Raw genomic sequence first — 25,289 nt, forward strand, 5'->3', positions numbered from 1 at the left:
ACTTTGCCTCCAGCATTTATAATGGTGTTAAATATATTAAAAAGTTATTTTAATTTATAAGCGGGAGGGTCACACTCAGAGGCTTGCTATGTGAAAAGAGTCCCAGTACAGAAGTTTGAGAACCACTGCTCTTGACTGCCCTGCATTCCAGACCTTTGGCTCCATCCTCAAGTTGGGATCCTGTTTCTATGCAAGGGTGGCAGGGACAGATCAACCTCAAAAATCCATTAAATGGGGAAGCAGAAGCCCTTGGTGCCAGGATCAATGTTGTTATCTAGCTCTAACTCACCTGAGCAGTTAGGGTATGGTTCTGTGGTTGCTCCAGCACCAAAGAAGCTGGCTTCATTGCCAAAGTTAATCAGTGCTGGGAAGTCTTCATTGTCAGGGACTTTGGTGTTGTCTTTTCAGCTGACCAGTGTTGTTTCCCTTAGAATAATGGACTCTCTGAGTTCTTGGCTAACTGGGCTTTTGTTGGTGCTGAGCTCCTCTTACCTCCAGGGTTTCACTAGGGCCCAATGTTTAGGGAAACTTTGCATCTGCCTAAGGATAAAAAGAACTTGAGCTTAGAGGGGACTCTGTACCAGGGGACCCGGTGCTATCACAGAAGTTGAAGAAACATTATAGATTCAAGGGGCACATGGGCAGATCAGTGTTTTCCGATTCAGTTTTCTTGGTTCTGAGGGCATCTCTGGTTCCTTTTAAGTATTTCCAATTGAGCTCCCCCTTCTTTTGGGGTTGTTGCTGGATCCTCAGTGCCAGAATGCTTCCATCTTCTGCATGGTGCCATCATAGTTAGAAATGAATGTGAGTTTAGTGGTTGTGTTGTAGTCACTAGGTGACACAACTACTGTGTTCATGACAAAATTTAACACTAACAGCAGCTTTGTGCATCTCAGAAACAATTTTGTTGCTTTTTATAGAGGGTGTGTTTGAGAAGAATGGTTTTGTTCTTTTGTATGACTTTAACTCAAGTAAAAAAAGCACTAGTTCAGAAACTAAACAGTGATATAATTTGTAACTAAAAGGTACAGATTATATTTAGTAAAGGGATGACAGTGTTTGTGGTAGCAGAACATAACTGATAGCAAATGTTTCTTGCATTTGTTGAAATGTATATTTGCAAAAAATCGTTGAGTATATTCCAGTGCAAAGAACAATTTTCCTGTTGTATGACAAGACTAAACATTATATAAAACTTTATTTGGTATTGCATCTTTTGTTTAAACTGTGTTCTAAAATGCTGTGTACAGCTAAATAAATTACAGGGGAAAAACAGGTCAGTTAAGAGGGAAGTTATCATCTGCAAAGACTGGAAATAAAATGCAGAATTAAGGAGGCAGAAAGATACAGAAAAGTTTTGTTTTTTTCCCCCCTACAGTTTTGACTGAACATTTTCTCCCCTGTTCTGATTGGCTGTTTGCTCCAACACCCCCCCCCCCCGTCTTTTCATCTCAGCCTCACTGCACACTCTGTGTCAAACCCACCTATTTCCCCACCCCTACACTCCTCCTGTAGCTTATCCTTTTTCATCTTAACCCCCCCAAAAACCCAGAAACAAACTGTGGAACTTGCATGATGTTTGCTGTTATTACGTGGTTTGCTCTGCTTGTGTATTCTACCACTTTCCCCTACTCTTTGTTTGTCCTGTCTGTTTAGACCAGGGGTCTCAAAGATGCGGCAACCCTTGGAGTTATTTGCTGTAGCCCACAAAGCTCCCCTCACCCACCACCCCCTCTCCCTCCCAGCATGCTGTGTCCCCGCTCCTCTGCCTACCTCCAAGCTCTTCCTGCTGCCAAACAGCTGTTTGGCAGTGCTTAGCGCTTTCCAGGAGGGAGGGGGAAGGAGCGGGGAGCCATGTGCTAAAGGGAGGAGGCGGAGAAGAGGCGTGGCCAGGGCAGGGATTTGGGGAAGGGGTTGGAATAGGGGCAGGGAGGGGGCGGAGTTGGGATGGGGACTTTGGGGAAGGGGTTGGGAAGAGGTGGGGCAGGGCCTCATGCAAGGGCTGGGGCTGGGGGGCTTTTGTATCTTTATATGAAAAGGTGTCAGTGATGCGGCCCTTGGGCCAATGTACTAGTCCTCATGTGGCCCTCGTGGTGATATGAGTTTGAGATCCCTGGTTTAGACAGTATGCTCTTGGGTGCAGGAACCACAATGCCTAGCATGGTGGGGCTCAATTCTTGCTTACTCCCTAGGCAGTACCATAATAAACATGATTAATAATAGTTCTGTATTACAGACTCTAAAGAGAAGGAGGCTTTTGAAAAGGTCTGGGAGGAAACTAGTATCAGATGGGGAGGGAGCAGAGACAGATGAGCTCCATGAAGTAGGCTGTAGCTAATCCCTAGAGGACTTTAAAGAACAGTGAGGGCAATTTGGAACTAAATCCTGAAATGAATGGGATTCAGTGGAATTGCTGGAAAATAGGAATATTATATGTCTGAGTGAAGCTTTATCAGCAGCTTGCTGCTCATGCAGCATGCTGCAGAGGATGGGTGAGCTGGGCTGGGCGTTAGTTGTAGGCTACATCTACACAGCAAAAAAAAGACCTGTGGCAGCAAGTCTGAGTCAACTGCTTGAGCTTGCGCTGAGGGGCTGAAAATAGCAGTGTAGATGCTGGCCTCAGATTGGAGACCAGTTCTGAAACCTAGTGGGGAGGATATCTGAGTCTGTTGACCCAGGTTCTGAGACTTGCTTCTAGGGGTGGGTGGTTGGTGATGGTTTTTTGTCATTATTTGTTTACTGTGTAGATGTATCTATAAAGAAGGAAGTAAATATAACAAGATGGTAAGAAATAAAGGTTGCGATGGGGATTTCAGCAGAGGTGGAATCAAACTAGTGGCATACACAGGGAAATATTGGAGAGGTGGTTTTAGTTTGAATCACTTCTGTCTTTGAGAGGAACTACAGGCTTATTTAGTCAGAAAAGGCAAGAGTGGATAGGGAAGCTTTGTCATGGAAGCCAAAACTTTAAGAAAACATGCAGTAAATTTGTCTGCCTCAGCTTTTGGATGCTTGACGCAGACAAATCTTGTTTCTGATTTTCAGATAAGCTGAGGACCCACAGCTTGAGTTGATTAAAGTGTAAAATTGGCTGTGTAGGTTTTGAAAGTTTTGTTTTCAATTGGTAACCATTGGAATAAAGTGGTAATTCAGGCAAATGGTAGGGAGAACACATCCAACAAGAAAAGGGGTAGATAGTTTGGCTCCAGTGTTGGAACATAACCAAGGATTCCAAAGAGGAAGAGTGTAGAGGAAGACTACCATCTGAAAAAGAGTAGATAGGGAGCATCCAGAGATTCTTGCATATGTGTATAGAGCTGATCTAGGAGTATGAAGTAGTCAGTCAGTTTCAGAGACTCAACAAACAGTACTAAAAAGAGATAAGGCTTACTTGTGGAGGTTTGAAATGTCTTTGCTGCTATCTTATTGGACTTCACTTTGTGGGATTAAGTAAATAACTTGGAGGGAGTGGTGGAGTGGTGTGTGTGTGCACGCGTGTATGTGAGGGAGGGGAAGATAAGTAATGTGAGAGGATGAAGTATGATTCTCTTGGGCCGTGATCATCTGGAGTTCTGCGCTGGTAATACAATACATTACTATAAAATTTTTCTTTTTGTAATGACTGAGGGTATGGCACGGCGGGAAAGGAGTGAAGAGAAGAGGTGCTATTTTGTTTTTTATTTGCATGTGAAGAAAGGGCTTATGACTCTAAACTGTTTATAGTGGGGTGGTTAGTGTTCATTGTGTTCACATAAAGTAGTAAATAAATTCCATGAATTCCTAACCTTTTGAGCTAGGAAGAGGAATGGTCTGTGAGGTTTGAGAAGATTTTCAACTGGCGGCTGAAGCATAAATCTTTTGCCTAACACACAAGCAAAAAGTTTTACCTGCCAACATTAGTAATGAAAATAGGAAAAATTTGATTTATCAACCTGTTGAGAGTTGGTCAGAAAGTACATAAAAGAAATAACCTCTTGACTACTTTTTGATGATCTCCCTCTTTTTAATAAAACTTCTGAAAATACTCCCTTATTAAAACAGCTATAATCTGCTTATTCCTACACAACTGTTTTTATCCTAATAATAATCCTTTGCATTCCTATAGTTCCCACAATTCATGAATCATATAAAATACTTCAGATACTCAATGATGAAGCTTTGCCCTGGGAGGTAAGTGGTCATACCCATTTTATAGATCAAGAAAATGAAGTATTGATTTATGTAATGCCAACTAACCATTATGATTCTCAGTCCTCTGGGTTCAACGGAAGCAAGGCTGCCTCTGAGGCACTATTGAAGCATTAATGTTTTTTTAATATTTAAATTTTTACGCTGGCCATAGTGGTGATAGTAGAATTGTGTGTTTTATGCAAAGTAAGTGATAGTTTAGATCTGGTTTCAGTAAAGCACTTACGCATATGAGTAGTGTCATTGACCTCAAGAAAAGCATAAGCTTAAGTTCTTTGCTGAATTGGGGCTTTAATGCTTAAATTAAGAAAGAAAATACTTTTAAATGTAGCTCTTAACCAAATTTTTGATCAAATTAAATATGTCTGGGTGGTCAAGTCATGGAACTGTATCAGATCATATCTTTTCATAGTTAATTTATGTAAGGGTCTTTGTTTTTCAGTTGTCCATTAACTTTGTAATTGGCATAGTACATTACATGTTGTTTATTTATATCGTACTTATGAGCCAAAGTGCTGGGGAAGGATAACAGTAGGATATAATATTAAAAGGAAAAAAGTCACAGTATAAACTAATAAATCAGCAAGTGGTTCTTGGTGAGAGCAAGCTGTTGGGTTTACATGAACAGGAAGAAAAATCAAATAATTCAAAGTTATATTAAGCAGAAAGGTAGTGAGACTTTTGTACTTGTCATTTAATCCTAAGAAAAAAGTGGAAAAAGTGCAGGCTAGAGAAGATAGAAGAGAAAAAACAAAATATTTGTAAATTAATGGAACAAATAAAAAAGTAAATGAAGGATTAATTCAGCTGCTAAAGTTAAAAGTTGCAATGAGAACTTTAAAGCAAGTAAGTATCACGGTACCTGCTTTACAGCAATAATTACCCATTTGCCTGATTTACTGTCTGATTCTTCAAAGGATTAAGGAGGAGTCCCATTGGTTACAAATTTCTGCACAATTGCATTGGTCTGGCCATGCAGATTCCTTTGCAGAGTTGGCGCCTTACTATGTACCTGACTTATGGCTTGGTCCTTAGGTTTGCTGAGTACCTGGACTTCTCATTGGCTTCAACAAAAGTTACAGGTGCTTTTCATCTTTTGGAATCAGTTCTGTAAAATGTGTATTCCCAGGGCATTTCCCACATCAAATTAGGATTCTTTATCGCTTCATATTCTATCTTCTTCCGTTTCCTCAAAATAATGTTTGTGATATGATGCAAGCCTTCATCTCTTCCCATTTTATCATAACAGAATTGTATTTAAGATGCTTAGTAAGATTTCCCAAGCCCTTTTAGATGAATCTACTTCTAGGGTTTCAAAATTAATTTTATTGGTGGGAAAGTTTGTGGTAAGACACTGAGTTGGGACTCAGAATATCTGGATTCAATTCCCAGCTGTGCCACAGACCTCTTGTATGATCCTGGGAAAGTAATTTCATTTCTCTGTGCCTTAGTTCCCCATCTGTAATAATGGGGATAATAGTACTTTTACTCTACTTATATCTTAAGATAGTCCATCCAGGGGCTTTGTCTTATGTGTATGCATAGTGCCTAGCACAACAGGGTCCTAGTCTGAATTAGGACCTCTAGGTGCTACTGTAATACAAATAATATTATTAATAATATATTAAATTATTTAGCTATGGAAACTTTCAGTTGCAGCAGCTGATATCAGACATGAATAGCTGGTAAGTATTTGTATACACTACAGTATTAGATTAGGAATATTGTTTCTCATCCTCATTTGAAATGTGAACTGTATAGTCTCAATTTAATGCATTTTTATATGGCACTTTTAAAAACACATCTGGTAAAATATGTAATAGCTGGAATGTTTTTGCTTTGACTGGGAGCTTTTACTGAGGAGATGCCCTTTTAGGGAATGAAAATCTACTCTTTTATGATGCACTACAAAAATTAGCCATAAAAAGGAAGAGGAAAAAATCCTTTACCATTACATTTAAAATGTTTGGATTTTTGAATGTTAGTGTATTAAATGGGATGTCTTTTTAGTGTAAATAGTTTAATTGGGAATACAAATATAAATGATTAACCCTCTCTATTTAGAACTATTATCCATGAGTTTATCTTTCTGTTTTTAGATAAGTTAGGTAAATTTTGTGAGAGGTTAGCGACATTCCTGTCTTAGTCTCTCCACTAGAACTGATAGTATCAAATATTTTAACATGTACTCTTTCTCAAGTGACATGATTTTTTTTGTCCCATAAAGCAAATTAACATGTAAGCAGATGTGTCCTAACTTTATTTCTACTTTGATTGGAATGAACATTGGTTGTGATCAGTCATAAGATTCAAAGAGGTCTTTATTTCCATGTGTCTTTGGTTTCCCACCATCTGTTTGATCATTTGAAATACCAGTTTTAGTGTTTAAAACCGCTCTTTGGGGATTGAAATGCTTGAGGGGATGGAATGGAACGGAACATGGTCTCTCAAATCTCTAGGTGATCAGTTCAAATCAACCCCAACCCGGTAATGACCAAAAGTCAGGGCCACTTATTAACTGTCTGAATGAAAAATAGGTGCTGGTCTCAAATCCGTTTGTAGTAGGTATGTATCTAATATCAAAATTCACACCTTTTTGTCAGGTCAGCAGAGTGGTCAAAGATTGAACGGCAAGGAGATGGATCTACCTGTGGAGGGCCAAGTCAGAACTGAGGTTCACTGGTCAGGAAACTTAGCTGTCTTATGCTTAGTTGTCTTAACAAATCAGAGCTCAGATTTTCTGGGTAATCTGCTGCAAATTGACATTAAAATAATCTAGTGTCCCTAAATGAAAAAAGGACATAAAGCCTATTTCTTTTTTCCTTTGCAGATCATCTTTTAAAACACAGACTTTGGTTGCAGTTTCTCAGAGAACAGCCTTGCAGAGTAAATTAATCGTATTCTGTATTCGTATGACTTTATAGACTTCCCTTAAAGATTAGAGGTGTGTAGGTATTTAGACTCTTTATTTAGGAAGAAAGCTTCAGACCAGGCTGCATTTATGGAACACTTTCTGTCCAAATTACTGGATTTCAGTAAAGGGATCTAATTAGTAGGGAGAAGTTACTAGATTACGTTTGGGATGCACAGTGCCAAAGGAAATAATAGTGCACTATTATTGTTTCATTTCTGGTATGTTGAACTCAGACTGGGTTCTGGCAGCTGTCAGAAACAAAACATAGTTAAGTTTTGATGGGAGCAGAATTTATATTTGATCTTGGCCCGGTGACTTGCTGGTTAACCTTTAGTGAATAACTAAAGTTCTGTGTTCCAGTTTAACAGATGTGCAAAATTCCTTGATACTTGCTACCGCATAGCGGCGAGTGCTAATGTTTGACATGAACAGTCTGTCGTGAAAGGCCATATAATGTAAGAGTATTATTAATTGAAGAAATATTGCAGAAGTGCACTTTATTGAGCTCATGCCTCTTAGGTTATATAATATCAGGAGGTCATTCTGAGATTTTCTGTGTCTTTGAGTAGGTGTAAAAGCAAATATATAAAGAACAATTGGATGATTAGGGCCTTGTTGGTTTTTTGCCTTTGTTGAGCTATTCTGTTTCTCCTTTCCATGTTTGTAATAATTTTTATTTTTATTTTTCGAAAGGAAACTCATTCAAATTTTTAATTTCCAAATATTGGGATTCAGTGAAAAAATAGTGTCTTTTTAGGTTGATGGTGGAAATGATTTGTCTATAATTTTAACTCTGAGAAGGTTAAATATGTAATAGATTTCCAATCACATTGTGTTAACTGGAGCTCCTTTTGTTTCGCTAACTGTCACAGAATGTTGACAGCTTTGGGAAAGAGACTTGTTGTTGCTTTGTGTGTGTGAGAAATGGCGAACAGCGTATAGGTAGTCTGTAGAAAAGGAGTCTGAGAAGCGTCCCTCTTCAGGGCCTGACCCTGACCATGAGAGAGCAGAATGTTCCTCCATAAGGAGTGCCCCTTCAGCTGCTATGGCTCTGAAGCCAGTTTTGGGTGAGAAATGTCAATAGTTTTTCTCACCTATGGCCTCCTCAAAGCATTCAAAACCATCTGAGATTGATCAGCCACACTCTTCATCTCACAAAAAGGTGATTAAAAAGGTCTTCCATTGCCAAATAGAGGTCTGGTCATAAGCATCAGTACTCACTGACACTGTATGAGGCAGTGCTGTGGACTCTGGTAGGACCATTGAAACCAGTGCCTTCTCTTTTACCAGGGAGATCTTTGACCATGGCACCTTCAGATCTTGTACTAGTTCCAGCAGCTGTATGCTTAATTCTGCTGTTGGTGCTGTCGATGATGCAAGCCATTCTTGTGGCAAATGACAGTTTTCCCCCCGGGATGGTTCTTGGAGTATCCAGGACTGGGAGTCACCTTGTTAGCCTCTGCCTGCAGTAAGAGGGAGTGGCGCTCTTGTGGTAGCTGGATGTGAATTCCTGCACACCACCCGCCTTTCAGCTACTCAAGCACTCCTCTGTGGGCTATGCCACCCTTACTTTGTCTTTCAGGTTGACAATAGGTACAACCCAGTCATGAGTTTCTTTGAGTCCTTTCCCTGTGATATCCGGCCCCTGACATTGGTTAGTCACAGAAATTCCAGATCCTTTGCACTGAGAGGTACAGCATACCCCACTTTTGCCTTAAACCACTGCTTCTGCAAACCACACAGCACTTGTGAGCACTTAAAACAAAAATGGATTTATTTAAGAAAGAATAAATATTTAACGAGAAATGAGAGTGGTGAAAACAAATGGTGCAATACAAAATTTTAAAACGTGAACCTGGATCTACACTCACAGTTTTGTGTTCAGTGGTGATTGCCATCTTGATGAGGCATTGTTTTTGGTTGCAGGCCTCCGGTATATCAGGGAACTACAAAATACAGTAGAAGACTTGCCATTTGAGGGCACTGAGCTTTTTTCTCAGAAGATAGATGATGCCATGTGCACGTTAAAAGATTCTTGGGCAGTTCTTCGCTCACTGGAGGTCTACATCCTAGTGATGAAGAGGAAACACCATGCTCAGTACAGCCCTTACTACACTCAGGATGTTTCTAAATCAGAGATCTAACCATCCTAGGTGTCACCCGTCGGCCTCATCCATAGCAGGCCGTTCTCACTGGCTTCAAAACAATCATTTTTACATCACAGTCGAGGACAGCATATAGACTGTAAATCATCTCAAATTTTAGACATCCACCCCCTATTTGGAGAATCTATCTTCCTTTTACGTTCCATGGACAGAAATTTTTTCAGGCAGGTGAGTTCTTAGCAGTGTGAAGGAGGGATATATTTTTCAATTAATATTCTTCCCCTTCACCATCCTTTTTCAGGGACTTCTCTCATGAGGCTATATTAGTATACAATGTGTACAGTCTCTCTTGAATCTGAGAGCAGTTGAGGAGGTTCCTTACCAACAGAGAGCAAGGGGGGCTTCTCTTGCCTCTACTTCCTGGTTACCCTAGCATCTGTTATCCCTTCCTTGGAGATGGGAGATTGATATGCTCTCAGTCTGCAGGATGTGTACTTTTAATGTGGCAATCTATCCTGGCCAGAGAAAAAAAGTATTTTCGATTCACGACAGGCAATGTGTACTAATAGTACACAGTACTGCCTTTCAGTCTATCCATTGCCCCAGAGGTTCAACAAATATACGGCAATAATAGCAGCTCCTCTATGCCATTCAGAGATTCAAATACTTCCTTATCTGGACAGTTGGCTAATTTGGAAAAGATCAGGTTCCCACGTCCAAAACAGCATCTTGCTCATCGGACATCCTTTTTTTCTCATCTTGGTCTAAAATTAAATATAGACAAATAGACGTTACAACCAACACAAATAATAAATATCATAGGGACAGATCTAAACTGTACAGCCAGTGTGGTTCATCTTCCAATGGACAGATTCCAGTCCATAGTCTCTCTGTCCAAATTCCTCCAATCACAACAATACTGATGTCCTTGGGTTTGTGTGCAGCTATTAGGTCACATGGCCTCGTCCAAGTATGTGAGTTAGCATACCAGACTTCACCACAGGTGTCCTCTTCAGACCTGGATCCACATGGTATATTGCCTAAACAGGCATTTTGTGTACATGTTGATTTGTGTGCCTGCTTGAGTGCTTCAGTCTCTGAATTGGTGGATGGGCCCTCAAAATGTACGCAAGGGTATTCCCTTCCTGCCAGCAGAACCAACTGTGACTCTGGTAATGGATGGCTCCACCAAAGGTTGGGGAGCCCACCTGGGTCAGCTTCAGGCTTAGGCACTTTGGAGCAAAACCTCCTGGGCCTTACATATAAATATACTGGCCCTTTGAATCGTTCAGAGAGCTTTTGAGATGTTAGTTTCCACCATCAGAAACTGGGGAGGAGGGGGTTCAGGTGTTTATTGACAACACCACTGTTTTATCTGAACAGGCAGAGAGATCTGAGATCTAATCAATTATGCCAAGAAATGATCCATGTAGGCAACTTGTGCATAAAGAACAATGTCTTGCTAAAGAGAGTGATGAATACTATTGCAGTTTTCTTCAGTAGGAACTTCCTAAACCGTCTTGAGGCATCAGTACACAGACCTTCCACATCGGCTCTTTCAAGTAATAGACATCTTTGCAACCAATCTGAAGAGCAAATGCAGGAAATTCTGCTCCAGATTCTTTGACAGATATCTTCCTTCTCCCTTGGTCAGGTCTTGTGATGTATGCGTTTCCTTCTGTCCCTCTAATTCTGAGGGTGATCAGGAAGCTAAAGAGACAAAACAACGTTAATCCTCATAGCACCAGCCTGGACAAGGCAGTACTGACCTTGTGTATCATAACCAAGCCGATATACTGCACCTTACCCTATAGTCTCTTTACCTCACAGTGTGGATGATCTCTGGTTGAGCAGTGAGGGAAGAGTACTCACAGAATGTCCAAGCCATTTTGGTGTGCAGCAGGAAGGACACAAACAGAGCCAATTATGCAGCAAAATGGAAATGGTTCTTAGCATGGGCTGAGTCTCACAAGTTGTCACCGCGAAATATGGAAACTAGGCATATAATAGAGACTTCACTTCATTTGAAATTTTCTGGCCTCTCCATCGGTTCAGTGAGGGTGCATTTAGTCTCCATTTCTGCAATATGTGTACCAGTAGATAGATTTTTTGTCTTTTTTGCATCTCTTGGTATCTAGGTTTTTTTTCTTTTTTTTTAAAGAGCATTGTTCATATGTACCTTCATGTGTCTGATCCAGTACCCTCACGGGACCTGCATTTGGTTCTGTAGAGTTTAATGGGTTTCCCATTGAACCTTTAGCAACATCTTACTTATCTTTGCTATCAAATGAAAATTGTATTTCTGGTAGCAGTTAGTTACTTCTGCACGACGGGTGTTGGAGCTCCAGGCATCGCTAGCTGTGAACCCCCTGTTTCATGCCATTTCACAAAGACCAGGTTTCTCTTAGGTGATATCCTATGTCTATGCCTAAGATTGTATCTGCATTTCACCTCACTCAGTTCATTCATCTTCCAATGTTTTTTCAGAAACCCCATTCCAGCAAACCCAAGAGAAGCGTCTTTCTATGTACGTTTGGAGGGCTCTCTATCCTTCTATCTGGACAACACAAAATGTTCTCAGATCATCTGCTAGACTTTTTTAGGCTTTGGTGAAAGGAGTAAAGGGCAACCGGTTACAACCAGTGTATATCTCACTGGATATCTTACTGTAACCAACTCTGCTATAATCTAGCAAAGGTTTCTCCTCTGAGAGTAATAGCACATTCCGTTTGGTCAGCTATCTTGAGTAACATAGTGGTGATGGACATTTGTGTGGTCCTTGGTATTTACCTTTTCTAGACAATATGCTGTCACTGAATCTTCCCAGGACAATGCCAACTTCAGAAGTCAGCCCTGCTGTTTCCCTTCAAGTAATCTGAAGTCCCATCACCTGCAAAGAAACTGCTGGTGAGTGGAAATATGTGTGCGCACAGACACTTGAAGGAGAAAAAAGTTATCTGTCTGTGCAGTAACTGTTGTTCTGTGAGATGTGTTGTGCAATCCTCCTCCTTCCCCTGCAACTTCAGGTATTAGTAAGCCGTCCGAAGGAATGGAGAATGAGGTGGTGGCCACAACTCTCTTATACCCTCAACTCTGTGTGCACGAGAAGGACAGGGGAACATGCATTGCCTAGTGATACTTCTGGAAAAAGTCCTTTCCTCACACACTCAGTAGATGATAAGCTTTGTAATGATACCTTACAAGAAACCTTTTGCATAAAGAATGTTCCAGTTATGTTATATTTACACTCATAAGCATATTTCCATAAAACATATGGACTGCAATGTCACAGTAGGTAATAATTTATTTTCTTCAGCACCATGGTGTGACATACTAGAGACTCTATGATATTGAAAAAAGCTGGGGGGAGTAGAAGAGAAGAAAGAAGCTGAAGGTTTTGATGCTTGATGCATTTAGCACCCAGCCATAAAAGGTTTTGTTTTTTGGCATTTGGGAGGTAGTCCTAAGGAGACTTTACACTTCTTAAAAGAAAAGGAGGACTTGTGGCACCTTAGAGACTAACCAATTTATTAGAGCATAAGCTTTCGTGAGCTACAGCTCACTTCCTCAGATGCATATCGTGGAAACTGCAGCAGGCTTTATATATACACAGAGAATATGAAACAATATGGTATTGTTTCATATTCTCTGTGTATATATAAAGCCTGCTGCAGTTTCCACGATATGCATCTGAGGAAGTGAGCTGTAGCTCACGAAAGCTTATGCTCTAATAAATTGGTTAGTCTCTAAGGTGCCACAAGTCCTCCTTTTCTTTTTGCGAATACAGACTAACACGGCTGTTACTCTGAAACCTGTCTTTACACTTGTTAGTGGGTGTTAGAATTCTTCATTCCCAATAACAGCTACCAAGGTCAGTGACTAGCTGACCTATAGCACTTCACATTTATATCCAAAGCTATGTCCAACAATGATGGGGTTAGCCATTGATGCTTCTTCTGAAGTATCAGCAGCGGAATAGTTGATTTTTGGTATTTAAATTGTACTTGTCAGAGATAAAACTACACTGCAGCATAGTTCAGGATAGCAGCAGTTCACATTTTTCTGAAGTATTTCATGCTGTTAATCTGATGTATAGCTGAATCTACCTTTAGTGCACATTTTGAAAGTTATTTCAACAACCATTATGGTTACAGATGATTTTTTACATGAAAACTTGATTACTAGAGTGCAGTTATTAGCAACTTCACAGGAAAGGATAATTATAGTAACGTGATTATTTGGACACAAAATTATTTTTTTCAGTTTGGCTCTTCTAATGTGTTTTTATGTACATCAAACCCTCACAACAAAAAGAAAATTAGGGAACTAAACATACGGTATGTTAACTGAAACGTGGTGAGGAAGTGAAAATCGGTGTGTTATTCTATATTACTCAGTTTTTCCTATCTGGAAGAGATTTCAGGGAACAGAAAGTAGTAATAGCTTCATTTTGAAAAAAGTTAGCATGTAATGGGTAAAATATTTGCAGAACTACAGATGAAGCAAGTAAACTGGGTCAGAGTCTGATGTAGCATAGGACCTAATCCAAAACCCACTGACATAATACAGAGAAACTCCTGATAACTGCCGTGGGCTTTGGATTGGGCCCCACGTGAGGAGATTGCAACAGAAAGTTAACCCTCTTTCCCTTCCCCCTCCCCTCCAAAAAAGTTTGCAAAATAGTAGTGATAAGAGATATTTTGGAGGTATATTAAGCAATAAGTATGTTCACATGGTATAAAAGTACTTCCTTTAAACATGTGAAATAGGGAACTACAGGAAAAAAAGAGCAGTTCTTGCCTGTTTTCAGTGTGTGGTTATGGTCGGAAAAGTGACTGTTAAAAGGGTGTTTTTACTCACCTGATTTGATCCATGTGCGTTCAGTCATACTTTTTGTTTGCTTTAACAACAAATTCGATGTTTTAGAACTACAGAATCGATAAAGCTCAGAGTGTGAGCAGGATTCTTCTATAACTTAGGTCAAAACATAGAATTTGCTAGTGTTGTTTCGTTTGTAGCATCTTTATTACTGATGGTGATACATAGGCCAAAGAACAACAACAACACCGCTTGACTTTCAGTTTACAGGTACATTTTGTTAGACTGGCTGTTCAAAATCTTTTTTTCCTTTCTTAAAATTGTGGATTTCTATTTTAAATAGATTGGGACTTCTAGACATTCTTGAAATAGTGATTTTATAAATGTCTACTTTTTAGTTGTGGTGGAATTAATATCTTTTCCTTACAGCTGTGATAGAACTTTTAGCATACTTTAGTATTTAAGGAGCTGAACTTTAATAAATGGAATTTATTAGCTGCCAAAAATTACATTATTTCCTAGACTTGAACACTTTTTAAAAGATCTTTTCTTTTTGGCTCTGGAGTAGTTTTAACTTTTCCCCCTTAGATTTATCTTTTGCTTAACTTTCACAACGGCTTAATGTGCGGGAGAAGGGACTGCAGTGTGGCTACTACTGCTCTTGCTCTTCTGGCAAAAGTGCTTGTTGTGAATTCATACAATCTGTTGGATTGCAGCAGAACCTGTTTGAAAGCTCTTCACTAGCCTGATAAAGGGCCTTTATGGTTTGAAAGCTTGTTGATGCAATAAAAGGTAATGTGTGATTAAAAACATATCTGCTGGGCTTCAACAGCACTTGCATTTAGTCCTGTAGTGTAATTAATAGCATGCCCATGTCTTCAAGACTTGAGACCAGAGGAATTTATTTGTGTTTTGTTTTTTGTTGTTTTGTTTGGAAAGGCATCTGGAAATTCCAAAAAACATAGAACAGTAGGTATGTTCACCTGGTACTTACTTGAAAATGTTAACTAAGTAGTCCAGATCAGTTTGGTGTTACAAATTTTAACTTGTGTACGCAGAGGAAAGTTGTTTTGGAGTTTTGGCTGCCTTCTTCAAACAAGAGCATGCATGTAGTAGTGTGCTCACAAAAGAGCAATCAGAATGAAGAATTGTGGAAAGTCATCAGCTATAGTCAATCACGTACCTTTACTTGTGAACTAGACTTCTTCAAACATATCAAAGGCATTTGCTCTTATGGAACATAAAGGTCATTTAGGAATTCTCTGGTTATATTATGCTTTTTATTTTTAATTGAGTTTGTTCCTCTAACTGTTGTAATTGTGCCTAGTAATGATAGGTGCAAATATAATTGTGAATAAATAAAAAGCAAATTAAGAGAAACCCTGATCTATCAGAGCTCAAAAAATCTTTTAATTTTGTAAAATGGACATATACATCATGAAACTTCTTTATGGTTAAATTTAAATAGCTCCACAGTCTTTCTCAGGCCTAGGACATCTATCCCAAATCTTCAATAGTGAGTTATCTTTAGGGTGGATAATTTTTTTTTTTTATTTAAAAAATCAGATTATTTTACTTTAAATCACTTTTTAAATTTAAATTAAAAACCTATTTGAAATTGACAACTTATGGTAAAGCCTAATTGTATTGTAATCTATTATAATAATTTAAATTAAATACAAAAAAATAATATTAAGCCATACATGTTTGCTGCCAATTTTTGAAGAACATCAAATCACTGAAGTGTTGGAAGTGTCTGGCTAAATAGCTGGAACCAGCATTTGGTGAAGTGCTAAATTAGCTTTAAACAGCAGTGTACTCTTCTGCAGGTGCAGAGGAGTAGTTTATTCACTTAATTTAACCCAATGACTAGTTCGTTCAAAGTTAAGAAACCAATTGAGAGTTGAAAATGCAGAAAAGGTTTTTTTCCTCTTGCCATCTATGAATAAAAACTAAGTGTGAGAGGATGAGATCTACTAGTTCTAATTATGCAGCGACCAGAAATAATCAGTTAAATGTACTAACTACAGATACTTCTTTTGTTTGTTAAATCAGTTAGCTTTAAATGCAAAACATGTTTTGATAAAACTTTTTTCTTATGCATCAAGCACATTTAAGGTAGGTTTATTTAATAAAAATATTAAATAGTGCTATGCATTTTTAATTGAATTGCTAGATAAATAGTTTGACACAAATTGCAAGTAAAAATTAATCACGTAGTAAATAAGAAATGCATCATTCACCATTTTCTAACATTAAAAAATGTGAAATTTAACCATCTATATAAATGTGAGTTTAAGCTAGATAATGGCTTAAATGTGTATAGACGCACTCTCTCACTGGTTAGCAAAAGAAGGACCAAATTTAGTGAAAAGGCTATATTTAGTTGCAACTCATGTTTTTGTGGTTACCAGCTGATGAGTCAACTTTTCTTTAGGAAAATAACTAAAGTACAAATGCAATGCAATCAAAATTGATGATTTAAATCAAGGTTTCTTTCCTATTGATTTAAATCATGATTAAAGTAAGTGATTTAATTTGCTTTGATTTAAATCAATCCACCCTGCTTATTTTCCTCTCCTAGGATGCTCCTGGATATCAGGATGGCAGTTGTCCTTACAACAGAGCATACCTGAAGTCTCTGCCTTTGTCTCACTACTTCTCTGGGATCGTGATAACCTTGGCTTCACCCACAAAGCTCTCCACTCTTCAAAATGACAGGCAGGCAGAGAGAAACGGAAGAAGAGCAAAAAAAAGCTTATTAGATACCACATTCTTCTAGCCTTCCTCTGCTTATAGCTATCTCCACTCACACTGGAGTACTCAATTACTTCCCCTTTACCCCCATTCTCCCCCTCTCACTGCCTCAGAAGTTGCTGAATAGAGTTGAAGTCTGCACTGGAGGTCAAGGGGAGGGGGAAGGCGGGAGATGACTAGACAGGCTGGAGGATAGGGGTCTGGAGGGCTGTGCTGGAGGTAGGGTCTTCAAAGCCAGAGTTGTGGTGGAGCTACAGGACCTCTGTGTACATATGGCTCTGGTCTCCTAATAAGGATTGTTGCAGAGATTATCTTTTTGTGAGCCCCTCTCTTTAGGTTTTATGGTGGGAGAGGATTATATGGCTTCATATTATCATACACTTTTTTTTAAAAAAAGTTGTTAAATGCAGATTAGTCACCTACTCAGAAAAGTGTTTCCTCAAATGTTCTCTTAATTTATTTAATTTAGCATGCTGGTGCAGTTATGCAGCCTGGTGTGTTGGGGTTGGAGCCAAGGCTCTGTCCAGATCACACAACATTCCACCCACCTACGGGAGGTGATGCTTCTTTACAGTCTTGTGTATCCATCTAGGGGAGGGTGGGAGGAAATGGAAAATTATAGTACAGTCATAGGAACCACAAGAGGGAAAATAGTAGGGGAAATCTGTTCACCATCTTAGATGTCTGTACACAAATACAGGGAATATAGAGAATAAAGGACTGGAAATATTAGTACGTAAACTAAATTATGACTTGATGGAATAAATCTCATGACTGGAATATTGGTGTAGTGGGGTGTATTGTTCAGGAAAGACAGGCAGGGGGTGAAAAAAGGTGTTACATTAAACATCAAGAATATGTGCATTTGTTCTGAGGTCTAGAAGGTGGTAAGAGACCAACCAGTTGAAAGTGTCTGGGTAAATGTAAATGTGGGGGGAGGGGAAGGGGAAAGAGAAACTGGGGTGATGTCATAGTAGACATCTGTTGTGGATCACCAAATCAAGAGAACACAAATATCCAAAACACAAGATCTGGTAGTAAAGGGGGATTTTAACTACCCAGACATGTATTAGTAAAGTAGTACAGCAAACATACAAAATATCCAGCGACTTTCTAGAGTGTACTGGGGACAACTTCTTGTTTCAGAAGGTGGAGGAAGTAACCAGAGGGACAGCTATTTTAGACTTGATTCTGACTAACAGGGAGGAATTGGTAGTGAATCTGAAACCCAATGATAATTAGGGTGAAAGTGATCATGAAATGATAGATTTCATGATCCTAAGGAAAGGAAGGAGTGAAAGCTGCAGAATAAGGAAAATGGAATAAAAAAACCACACTTCAACAAACTCTGAGAACTGTTAGGTAAGGTCCCCATGGGAAGAAAATCTAAGGGGAAAAAAAGAGTTTGGAGAGCTGGCATTTTCTCGTGATAATATTAAAGGCACAGCAGCAACCCATCCCCATACAAAGGAAAGACAGGCAGAATAGTAAGAGACCTATATGACTCCATAAAGAACTCTTTAATGATCTGAAAATCAAAATGGAATTGTACAAGAAGTAGAAATGTGGGCTAATTGCTAAGGATGAATGTAAAAGAATAGCACAAGCATATAGGGACAAAATCAGAAAGGCTAAGGTGCAAAATGAGTTACACTTAGCCAGGGACATAAAGGGCAACAAGAAGAGTATATTGCAGTAAGAGAAAGACACAGGAAAGTGTACGTCCTCTACTTAGCATGGAGAAGAAGAGCTAATAATGGATAACACCAAAAAAGCTGAGGTGTTTAATGTGTATTTTGCTTCAGTCTTCACTAAAAAGGTTAATGGTGACCAGATGCTTAACACAATTAATATTAACAACGGGGGTGAAGGAACACAAGCTGGAATAGGGAAAGAACAGGTTAAAGAATATTCAGATAAGTTAGATGTATTCAGGTCAGCATGGCCTGATTAAATTAATCTTAGGGTATTTAAGGAACTAGCTGAAGCTACCTCAGAACCATTTGTGATTATCTTTGAGAGCTCATGGAGGAGGGGTGAGGTCCCAGAGAACTGGAAAAGACAAACATGATTCCTACACTGAAAAAGGTGAACAGTCAGCCTAATTTCGATATCTGAACAATACATGAACAAATTATTAAGAGTTAGCAAGCACCAAGAGGATATTAGAGTTTTAAGTAATAGCCAACATAAATTTGTCAAGAACAAATGATGTCAAACCAATCTAATTTCCTTTGACAGTTACTGACCCAGTGGATTTGTGGAAACAGTAAGATGCAGTGTGTCATGATTTTAGTAAGGCTTTTGACATGGTCCCACATGACATTTTCATAAACAAACTAGGGAAATGTGGTCTAGATGAAATTACTGTAAGGTGGGTAGGCAGATTGTTAAAAAGACACACTCAAAGAGTAGTTATCAATGGTTTGCTGTCAAACTGAGGATTTGTCTAGTGGGGTCCCGTGGGGTCTGTCCTGGTTCCTGTATTTGATCAATGACTTGGATAATGGCATGAAACATATGCTTATAAAATCTGCAAATGGTACCAAACTGGGAGGGGTCATTTGCACTTTGGAGGAGTAGATTAGAATTCAAAAGGGCATTTGTTGATAAATTGGAGAATTGGTCTGAATTCAACAAGATGAAAATCAATAAAGAGAATGGCAAAACACTGCACTTAGGAAGGAAAAATCAAACACACAACTACAAAATTGGAAATAACTGGCTAGTCAGTAGTACTCCTGAACCTCCAGATCCTTATAGTGGATCACAAATTGAATGTGAGCCCACCCCAGGGCTGAAGCCCAAAGCCTGAGCCTCACTGCCTCTGGGAAGGTGGGAACTCATTGGCTGCCTGCTGCTCCCGCATTGTGCTCCAGGTTTCTCCAGAGGAGGGCAGGACCCAACTCTGCTGGTGGCCCCAGCAACCAACACCAAGGCTGTGCATCCAGGAGCAACAGGGAGAGGAAAGGGCTGCTACTTTGCCCCCTTCCTGCCAATCACAACCCAGGAGGCTGTGTCTGCAGGGCCTTGTGGCCTCATGCAGCCATGGTGGCCACATTTGAGAAATGCTGTACTAGACTGTGTGACATTTATATTCTTGTACAGTATGTGAAAAGAACAGAAATGTGCTGGTTAATCTGTGGCATTTTTTCATTGAGAATTTATGGAGCACGTAAAATGACAAGTAGTTTATATTTTAATTTGTTTAATTACATTCTGTCAAGATTTACTCAGCTTTTTATTTTGGCTTTGGTTTTTAAGGTCACTTTTGGATCATCGCACAAAGTCTTCAGAGAAAACAGTAGTGATTACAAGGAAACTATGCTTAACAAAAATAAATTCATTGTCAAGTGACACTCAAACAGGAGCACATCTCTGAAGTAAGTATCACTGTGAAGTCTGTCTTTAATTTTGTTTGTTAGATTTTTTAAAAAAATCTTGTCTATGGCAGTTTAGTGTGTCATTAGTGTATTAGTGTGGAGCGATGTTCTACAAAATACTATAGAGGTCAAATGGTCTACATGTCAGAGTGCAAAAGCACCAGTGAAATCTTTTTATAAGATCATTGGAGAGGACATTGCTATCTCATTGGTAATTGCTGTCCTGTGGACTGAGATAGCTGCTGCTTCTGTCTAAGCTCCCAGGCATTCTTTGTGTGTATGGTTATGAACAGGTAGTGGTCTAGAGAAGACATGATAGCTATATGCCTAAAACCTGTTGGTCATTTTAATAACTCTGCCTGCATCTGATATTGAATTTGAAGCTGTAATACTTACATCATAAACCACAGTTTTCCCTAATTATACATATGTTCCACTTCTTGGCAACATGGGAAATAAAATAGTATTAAAGAAAATTGGATAGTAAAGTATGAATTGTAAATCCTGGGTGGTTTGCTTATAGAACTGGCAACATACCAGCCTCTGCAGGCTCATTTAGAGATTCATTTTTTTACTTTTTGTTTTTCAAACCTGACCTGAGGTTCAGAAATATAATAGAACCCAAACTCATCCTGATATCCAGCTGTTTCTGGATTGTATATGGATATTTCAGAGCCATAGTCACCAGCATAGTCTAAGATAAAGTGACCCAATTTGTATTTATAGCTGTCATTTGTAACCACCCTGTTTGGTATTTCATTAAGTATTGTTCCATTTGAGAGACACTTTGGATTGCTGACACCTATGTATGGACCATTAATGCTTTCCATGCTTTGGTAACGATATTTCTTCTTCAAGTGCTTGCTCATATCAATTCCAGTCAGAGACAAGTTTGACCGCTTGGGCATCATTCTCAATGTCAACAAGTATAGAGTTTATTGGGGCTGTCCTGGATGTGAACCAAGTGAGAGCATTCCTCCCAGAGGCCCGACGTCTAACCCTTGCACACATAATGGCCGGTCTCTGCAGTTTTCCCACTACCACAGCGAGGCAGTGTCTCAAGCTGCTGGGTCACATGGCAGCCTGCACTTACATGGTGCAGCATGCCAGGTTGAGGCTCAGGCCCCTACAGGTGTTGCTGGTGTCCGTATATCGCCCAGGCCGCGACAGTCTGGACATGGTGCTCACCGTCCAGAGGCATACCCTCGATTCCCTGTGTTGGTGGCTGGATCCCCACATGATGGGCGCCGGATTCCCATTCCACCCTCCCCAGCCCACTCTGACCCTGGTAATGGATGCGTCTGTGCTGGGCTGGGGGGCGCATCTCATAAGCCTGATGACTCAGGGTCTATGGCAGGTAGAGGAACTGGCCCTGCATATCAATATCAAAGAACTCAGGGCTATCTGCCTCGCATGCCAAGCGTTCCTGTCCCACTTGCAGGGCCATTGTGTAGCAGTGTTGACGGACAACACCACGGCCATGTTTTATTTAAACAAACAAGGTGGAGCCTGGTTGTCTTCTCTCTGTCAGGAAGCCCTTCTACCTGCTGGGTGTTCAGAAATGGCAGACCGCTTGAGCAGACGCTTCCTTATACGCAAATGGTCAATTCGTCCAGACATTATCCACTCCATTTTCCGCAGATGGGGGTTTCTCTGAATCGATCTGTTCCCCAAGCGGACCAACAGGAAGTGCCCAACCTTCTGCTCCTTCCGGTGTCACAGTCCGGGGTCGATTGCAGACGCCTTCCCGATTCCGTAGTCCGGTCAGTTACTATACGCCTTCCTGCCATTTCCTCTGGTCCACAAGGTGCTTCTCAAGGTCCTCAGGGACAAGGCGGATGTCATACTGGTGGCCCCAGCTTGGCCTCACCAGGGCTGGTACCCCACTATCTTGGTTCTGTCAATCCGGGCCCTGCTGCGTCTACCTCTCGCCCCCAACCTCATCTCACAGAATCACTGTCGTCTCCTTCACCCGGACCTTCAGTCTCTCCATCTCATGGTCTGGAGGATCCGTGGTTGAACCAGGCTGAGCTTGCCTGTTCAGACTTGGTGAGACAGGTGCTCCTGGAAAGCCGCAAACCTTCTACCAGTATTATGTACGAAGCAAAGTGGAAAAGGTTTTCCATTTGGTGTGTTCAACGGCAGGTGTTCTCACTCCAGGCTTCAATCCCGTGCATCCTGGACTACCTAGTGCACTTGAAAGAGCCACATCTGGCATTCGGCTCTCTTAAAGTCCACCTCACGGCTATCTTGGCATTGCCTGGTGTTCCGTGTTTGCACACCCCATCGTGGTCGGGAAAAGGGCTCGTGGCTCCAGGTTTATGGTGTCCCCTACGAGGTACAGCAAACCATTCAGGACCTGCCTTTTGAGGGTGAGACTCTCTTCTCAGAAAAAACTGACACAAGGATAAATAGCCTTAAAGACTCCAGAGCCACCCTCAGATCCCTGGGCCTCTATATGCCCTCAATGCAGCAGAGACACTTCTATTCGCAGCCTCCTCAATGGTTTGGTCATCAGAACCGCCAAGATGGCTCCAGAAGGAGGAATCGGAACAGCAGGAGAAGGCCGTGTCAATCCTTTGGCCAGAGCTCGGGACAATCCAAGCCATCTTCAGGGGCCAAACCGGTCTTTTGAAGATGTGGTCAAGGATGGCGCACAAGAGCGAGATCTGGATCCACCCCGCCTTACCTTTTCACCCCGACTATCCCCTTTCTACTGTGCATGGTCCCGTATTACTTCGGACTGCTGGGTGCTCCACATGGTAGAGAGGGGATACTCCATCCAATTCTGTGCCCTTCTGCTCTTCCACCTCCTTTCCCCATCCCTCTTCAGGGACCCCTCTCATGAGCATTCCTTATACAGGAGCTGCACTCGCTCCTATTGCTAGGGGCAGTGGAAGAAGTTCCTCAGGCGCTTCTATTCCCAGTATTTCCTAATACTGAAAGCCAAGGGCGGCCTCAGTCCCATCTTGGACCTGCGAGAACTCAACAAGTTCGTGAAGAAACTCAAGTTGCGCACGGTCTGTTTGGCCTCCATCATCCCCTCGCTGGATCCAGCAGACTGGTGTGCTGCCCTCGACTTGAAGGACACGTATTTTCATATCGCAGTTACTCAGCCCCACAGAAAGTACCTCAGGTTTGTGATGACTAATACCCACTACCAATTCACAGTCCTTCCATTTGGCCTGTTAGCAGCATCTCGAGTCTTCACCAAGTGTATGGCAGTTGTCACGGTGTTCCTGCGCAGGCACCAGGTACAGGCGTTTCTGTACTTTGACGGCTGGCTGATCAAGGGCCATTCCAGTACCCAAGTGGAAGTTCAGGTCAGATTCATCAGAGCCACCTTTGACAACCTGGGTCTCCTTCTAAACGAAGCAAAATGGACTCTGTCCCCTGTCCAGAGGATAGAGTTTATAGGGGCAGTACTGGACTCAACCCAAGCCAGGGCCATTCCTGCCAGAAGCAAGATTTAAGGCCCCAACAGATATCATTTGAGGCATCAGGCAGTTTCCCACCCCCACAGCAAGGAACTGCCTGAAGCTTCTCGGTCATATGGCTGCCTGTACCTATGTAGTGTAGCATGCCAGACTTCAGGCTTTGATCTCTTCAGTCGTGGCTCACGTCAGTGTATTGCCCAGCCTGGGACAGCTTGGACAGGATCGTGACCCCGCCTCTTCCAGTCCTTAACTCCCTCCTGTGGTGGCTTGACCCTCAGGAGGTGTACTCAGGGGTCTCCTTCGCTAGTCCGCAGCCGTCTCTCTTGCTAGCGACGGACACATCAGACTTAGGCCGGGGAGCTCATCTGGGAGACCACAGGACCCAAGGTCTCTGGTCTCACGCAGACCTGGCTCTCCACATCAAAGTCAGAGAGCAGTGCGCCGAGCATTCCAGACCTTCCGTGCACACTTAACAAGACATTGTGTATCTGTTATGATGGACAATATAATAGCAGTGTTCTATATCAGCGAATGGGGGCGCAGGCTCCTCTCCCCTGTGCCAAGAAGCCCTCATGCTGTGGGACTTCTGTGTGGAACGTTCAATACACTTGCAAGCGTCATATCTCCCCGGGGTACAGAATGAGCTGGCAGACAACCTCCAGCGAGTCATTTCACATCCACGATTAGTCCCTTCGCCCGGACGTCACGTTTTCAATCTTCCAGAGGTGGGGCTTTCTCCAGATAGACCTATTTACCATGCAACATAACAGGAAATGCCAGCAGTTCTGCTCCTTCCAGAATCACAACCCGGGCTCCAGAGCAGACGTGTTCCTCCTTCCATGGGGAGGCCATCTCCTTTCCACCCATACCGCTCATTCACAAGATACTCCTCAAGATCCGGAGGGAATGAGCTCAGGTCATATTGATAGCACCAGCCTGGCCAGCACTGGTACACATCTCTCATGTCTAGTCATCTAGTCATGTCTCTGGAAGCCCTGGTCACTCTTCCACTCTTCCAGGACCTTCTGATGCAAGATCATGGTCATCTTCAACATCCGAACTGTGTCTCGCTTCACCTCATGGTGTGGAAGCTCCGTGGTTGAACCCAATGGAGCGTTCCTGTTCAAACCAGGTTAGACTAGTCCTTGGCAGCAGGAAACCCTCTACTAGAGCCACCTACCTTGCCAAGTGGAAGAGATTTTCAATGTGGTCGGCGCAGCGCCTTTCATTCCCAACACTAGCCTCAGTGCTGCTCATTCTGGACTACCTCTTCCATCTGAAGCAGCAGGGGCTTTTGTTTTCTTCAATAAGAGCAGACTGAGCCGCCATATTGGCCTTTCATCTGGGCACAGGGGGGGCCGCTTAATGTTTGCTAACGCTATGGTCAGCCGATTTTTAAAAGGACTCGACAGACTGTACCCTCATATCCGTCAGCCTGTCCTCACTTTGGACCTCACCCTGGTCCTCTAGGCTCATAGGACCACCCTTTGAACCGTTGGTGACATGCTCCATGCTCTACCTGTCTTACAAGGTGGCGTTCATGGTAGCGATAACCTCGGCCAGGAGGGTGTCTGAGCTCAAGGCTCTAACATCAAAGCCTCCTTACACGTGTTCTATAAGGACAGGGTTTCCCCCTGAAGGTTGTGTCACAGTTCATATCGATGAGGACATCTTTCCCTGGTATTCT

General features: G+C 41.5%; 1 protein-coding gene across 14 annotated transcripts in view; it reads left to right on the top strand.

Moving 5' to 3' along the window:
- The window catches only part of PIK3CB (phosphatidylinositol-4,5-bisphosphate 3-kinase catalytic subunit beta), a 185,370-nt gene that overhangs the window by 38,425 nt on the left and 121,656 nt on the right, over positions 1 to 25,289 (top strand). For 8 of the 14 annotated variants that reach the window (XM_073359996.2, XM_073359999.2, XM_073360010.2 and 5 more), the window contains one exon: positions 20,047 to 20,165. The exons of 3 other annotated variants lie outside the window; for them this stretch is intronic. The gene's annotated coding sequence lies outside the window, so the exon portion shown is untranslated. Of the gene's footprint in view, positions 1 to 4,105; positions 4,171 to 6,252; positions 7,133 to 17,237; positions 18,871 to 20,046; positions 20,166 to 25,289 lie in introns of those variants that run through there. 3 more of the 14 variants (XM_073359995.2, XM_073359997.2, XM_073359998.2) reach the window with 3 other exon arrangements.

Source organism: Lepidochelys kempii, chromosome 9 (assembly GCF_965140285.1).
Source record: "Lepidochelys kempii isolate rLepKem1 chromosome 9, rLepKem1.hap1, whole genome shotgun sequence".
NCBI classification, from domain to species: domain Eukaryota; kingdom Metazoa; phylum Chordata; order Testudines; family Cheloniidae; genus Lepidochelys; species Lepidochelys kempii.